Here is a 5392-nt window from a genome sequence, read left to right as displayed (position 1 = left end):
TATCAGGAATATGGAGTTCACAGTTTATGGTTGTGACCATGATGACTTCACTATTGTTTGTTTAAATCTATCAAAAGTAGAGAACTTTACAGACCCTGAGGGGTCTTGTTGCACTATATGTAATGAGGACATGAAGTAGGGGTCCTTATGGTATAGCTGACTCTGTTCATTCCTGATTAATTTAGGATTTTAGACAAAGCTGACAAAGTTGACTAAATCTCCGGACACATTTTTTAGAGAGGGCTACAAAGTCAAAGAGGGCTTTTGCAAGAAACTACATAAGATCCTTTTTCAGTTCATATTCATTATTGTTTTTTTGGAGAGTTTGAAATCGGGATCCTTCACTTCAGACAAGGGCATTTCCGGGCATAGAGCCGACATGGAAAAGAACAATATTTTGAATATTCCAAAACAAATCTTTTCCCTTATAAAATTCCACTAAATGCAATTTTTTATCTCAAATAATGCAACAAAATAATTCTTATTTTTACTTAAAAATACATTTTCCCTGCCGGACAAGGATTGTCCAAACTTTCAAGAATCCATCTAAGTTTTTGACGTTGACATTGGCATATGTAATTGAAATGGAAACTACTAAAAAAATTACTGATGTTGTAATGCTCCACTAACTTGAATCTTTGACGCATTAAAGCCACGTATGTAAAGATACTGGAGCCTCTTTATCCAGCATGTTAGTCTCAGTAGGAGACAGGGGACAAGACAACGATTAGGAACTCATCTCTAAAGCATGCTGGGAGAAACACATAACCATGTTCAAGTACTCATAATTCACCTATACAACTGTCACCTGGATATCGATATAAATGAATGACTCATGAACAAAGATGGTATAGCATAAACACCAGAAACGAATCAGAATGAAACCACTTCCTCCTGCACTTTTACATACAGAAATGTCATTCTACATTCGTACATCTACACTTTTTATAAGTACATTAAAAGTAAATGATAGTGCATTTCAGATGCGTAAAATATGTTTTTAGAAACGCTTGACAAGATGATGTCTGAAAACATTTCCCCCTACTTGCGTGCCACTGGTGTGAGATCACAGATGCTTGTGACATTTGTAGTTTTAAAGCTCTGTACACCAGTCGGGAATAAACAGACAGTGGCAATGATATGTATGTGCTGAAATGTTGAGTTAACTGGATCCCTCTCTGCCTGTAAAATCTCCTCAAACAGAGATTTCAAACAATGAAGAAGCTGGGAAGTCGAGGAAATGATTTTAATAGGATTGCATTTATTCTTCACTGAAATAAGTGTCACCTCCAAAAAAAGTATTTTGAATTAGTGTAGGTTATAAACAAGAGACAGCAGGATGAGAATAATAGAATTCAACAAGTTCAACAAGGCTGCAAACAAATAGTGATTTTACTCCTGCCCATTCAAACACTTTTATACTCTAAAACGTTTATCACTGTCTGCATATAATGGAAAAGAGGTGAGGAAAACTCCTCAGCCCCATTTTTATGTGAATGTTGACTAAGAATGATCTCCATCTGTGTAAACTGTATGAAACTGGGACTTCCTGTGACTCAGTCTGAAGCCTGAAGCAATCGAATATATTTATCATGCACATTCCCATGGTTAACCCTCCCGTTGTCCTGGTATTCTGTACACACGCCGTGCCCTCCGGGTCGAACTGTCCCCCTCTCACTAAAGGCCCAATTGGAACATGTGGGACAGTATGCGTGTGAACAGCCTTTGCAGATGTATTTGTTACACCTGGTGCACACCGTGTGTGTTTTACAGTCCTTCTTTGTGGGGCAGACCTGACACCTCTTCCTCTTACTGGGTTGTGCGGGGTTGGGTACTTGGGCCGGTGCGTGGTCCGGTGCTGCGGGGGCGTGATCCCGCCGGGGCTGATCACGATACGTAGCCCTCTGAACAGCTTTATCGAGCGCCGCAGAGGCTTCGGTGCGAGGGAGACGGGCCTTTCTTTGTATGAACGGAGTCACTAGTGCCTTTCCCAGCTGCTCGAGGAACACCCTCCTCTTGTTTCGCTTACCAGGCATCCAAGTAGGGTTGAGCTCTCGCCATATGACAAAAGCGTTGTAAGAGGACACGTCAAGGATGTTGTGGAAGATCACCAGGGGCCAGCGCGCGGTCATCCTCCTGCAGCTGTAGGTTCCAGTCACCTTGTCTAGGTTGTCCACACCTCCCTTGTTGCTGTTGTAGTCTAGGACGATGGCCGGCTTCTTGTCCTGGCGATGGCTAACGTGAGCCTCGGTGTGCAGCGTGCTCAGGAGTAAGACGTTCTTGTTTTTCTTTGGCAGGTAGGACACTAGAGCGGTGGTGGGCGTGAAGGCGAACTTGGAGGAGAAGAGGAGCCTGTCCTTTGAGGCGAGCAGCGCCATGCGGAGCTCTGGCTTGTTCTTTCTGACTGTGCCGACCACGGTGACGTTCCTCCTCAGGAGCTGGCGCGCGAGCTCGTATGAGGTGAAGAAATTGTCGCAGGTGACGTTGTGACCCCTGAGTCCCTGCGTCAAATCGAGCACGACCCTCATCCCCTGGTTCTTCTCGGGGCCTCCGCATGTGGCCTTCCCGGTGTAGACCTGCATCTTCCAGGCGTAGCTGGATTTGGAGTCGCAGGCCACCCAGGTCTTGATGCCGTATTTGGCCGGCTTGCTTGGAATATACTGGCGGAGAGGACATCGGCCTGGAGGAGAGAGAGAGAGAGAGAGAGAGAGAGAGAGAGAGAGAGAGAGAGAGAGAGAGAGAGAGAGAGAGAGAGAGAGAGAGAGAGAGAGAGAGAGAGAGAGAGAGAGAGAGAGAGAGAGAGAGAGAGAGAGAGAGAGAGAGAGAGAGAAGAGATTAGCTTTAGTGTGTTGTGTTGTGTACAGTGTTGTTGTGCTCTTGTACGGTGTTGTTGGCCCGGCACACCTCTGAAAGGGACCAGTTAATCGTCCACCGTAACGTCGGGCCCGGGGTTGTAGAGGAGCGGCAGCCTCTCGACCCACTTGTCCCAGACCTCTCTCACGGCCGCAAGTTTGTCACCGCCGCCTGCTGCGCGTCTCTCGGCTCTGGTCTGGCGGTCGTCGAAGCGAAGGAGTCTCGAGTAAGCGTGAAAGACTTTGAGCGGCATGGTTGTGCGGAAAATGGTCCTTCCGCTCTCGGCATCCCAGAGACTAGAGGCCGCTTCGCCTCGGGACCTGTACACGCCGGCTAGGATGAGCAGCCCTACGTAGGCTCGCAGGTCTGTGGAGTCCATCGCTTTCCAGCGGCCGCCGCGGTCGCGGTCGTGGTCTTCGTGGTCGTCGGCGTAGTGGCGGTGGTCGCTTCGCCGCCGCAGCCGTCGCCGTCGCCTCGGGCTCCGTATTTTCGAACGCCCTCCAGATTGGTCATCTCCAGGATGATGTCTTCTATCTCGGGTGTGAAAAACAAGCGGAACGTGGAGAGGATGTCGCGGGCTTGGCCTACGGCCTGCCTAGTAGGCCCGGGCCTCATGTCCTCCGGCACCTCAGCAACCGGCCTGTTACTTTTTGCCGCTGCGGTGGCCCCTCCGACGCCCCGATTGTTGTCACAGGGCACCGAGCACCATTGGATTTGGCCGTTTCTCGACACGAATGTCTCTTTCCACTCGAGGGATATTGTGTTGTGTTCTGGGGCTGATACGGCGGCGGCAGCGGCGGCGGTCTCCTCGCTCTCCTTCACCTTCACCTTCCCATTGTTCTTCTCCTTGTTCTTCTTCTTCTTGTTGGTCGTCGTCGTCGTCGTCGTTGTGGTCGTCTTCGTCGTCGTTGTCGTCGTCGTCGTCGTCATCGTCTCGTTCGTCTTCTATGCCTTGACCTTCTTCTACTTGGACATCGTCCTCGTCGTCGGCAGCGGCGGCGGCGGCTGCGGCATCGTAGTCGTCGTCGTCGTCCTCTGTGGTCTCCTCGTCCTCTGGGTTGTATTCCTCCCCGTCTTCTTCTTCGGACGCTTCCTCGTCCGCTTCCTCGTCGCAGTCAGAGTCATTGGAAAATATATGTTCTAGGACCTGTTTGGCCGTGAAACGCACAGCACTCATAATAGCTTCGACACCCAGGCTGGGGAAGTCCCCAAGACCACTCTCTTCGGGACGTGTCCGGACATGCCACGGAGGCAATATTAGTAGTAGTAGTAGTAGTAGTAGTAGTAGTAGTAGTAGTAGTAGTAGTAGTAGTAGTAGTAGTAGTAGTAGTAGTAGTAGTAGTAGTAGTAGTAGTAGTAGTAGTAGTAGTAGTAGTTGTAGTTGTAGTTGTAGTTGTAGTTGTAGTTGTAGTTGTAGTTGTAGTTGTTCTTGGTGTTGGTGTTTGTTTACGGCTTACCTAGTACCTCTGGCTCAGAGCTTATGCCTCTAACGTGTAGCCTGGGTCGTTTTGACCCCGGGCAGGACAAGACAGGACAATGCTAGGGGTTATACAGCCACTCGCTCTAACACTCTAACAAGTAGCCTGGGTCTTTTTGACCTGGTCAGGACAGCGGGAGTGGATATACAGCCACTAGCTCTAACACCTAGGCTCTGACACGTAGCCTGGGTCCTTTTGACCCGGTCAGGACAGCAGGAGGAGATATACAGCCACTCGCTCTAACACTCTAACAAGTAGCCTGGGTCTTTTTGACCCGGTCAGGACAGCGGGAGGGGATATACAGCCACTAGCTCTAACACTCTAACAAGTAGCCTGGGTCTTTTTGACCCGGTCAGGACAGCGGGAGGGGATATACAGCCACTAGCTCTAACACCTAGGCTCTGACACGTAGCCTGGGTCCTTTTGACCCGGTCAGGACAGCAGGAGGAGATATACAGCCACTCGCTCTAACACTCTAACAAGTAGCCTGGGTCTTTTTGACCCGGTCAGGACAGCAGGAGGAGATATACAGCCACTCGCTCTAACACTCTAACAAGTAGCCTGGGTCTTTTTGACCCGGTCAGGACAGCGGGAGGGGATATACAGCCACTAGCTCTAACACCTAGGCTCTGACACGTAGCCTGGGTCCTTTTGACCCGGTCAGGACAGCAGGAGGAGATATACAGCCACTCGCTCTAACACTCTAACACGTAGCCTGGGTCTTTTTGACCCCAGCCAGGACAGGACAGGACAACGCTAGGGGTTATACAGCCACTCGCTCTAACACTCTAACAAGTAGCCTGGGTCTTTTTGACCCGGTCAGGACAGCGGGAGGGGATATACAGCCACTAGCTCTAACACCTAGGCTCTGACACGTAGCCTGGGTCCTTTTGACCCGGTCAGGACAGCAGGAGGAGATTTATAGCCACTCGCTCTAACACTCTAACAAGTAGCCTGGGTCTTTTTGACCCGGTCAGGACAGCGGGAGGGGATATACAGCCACTAGCTCTAACACCTAGGCTCTGACACGTAGCCTGGGTCCTTTTGACCCTGTCAGGACA

The 5392-nt window shown here is 49.7% G+C and overlaps 1 pseudogene; it reads right to left on the bottom strand.

The window, feature by feature from the left end:
- Positions 1-727: 727 nt before the first annotated feature.
- On the bottom strand, positions 728-3489 carry LOC121553896 (annotated as a pseudogene).
- Positions 3490-5392: the final 1903 nt, after the last annotated feature.

This window comes from Coregonus clupeaformis, chromosome 38, assembly GCF_020615455.1.
Source record: "Coregonus clupeaformis isolate EN_2021a chromosome 38, ASM2061545v1, whole genome shotgun sequence".
In the NCBI taxonomy this organism is placed as follows: domain Eukaryota; kingdom Metazoa; phylum Chordata; class Actinopteri; order Salmoniformes; family Salmonidae; genus Coregonus; species Coregonus clupeaformis.
The sequence above is the reverse complement of the archived record's forward strand: the minus strand, read 5'-3'. Positions and strand labels throughout refer to the sequence as shown.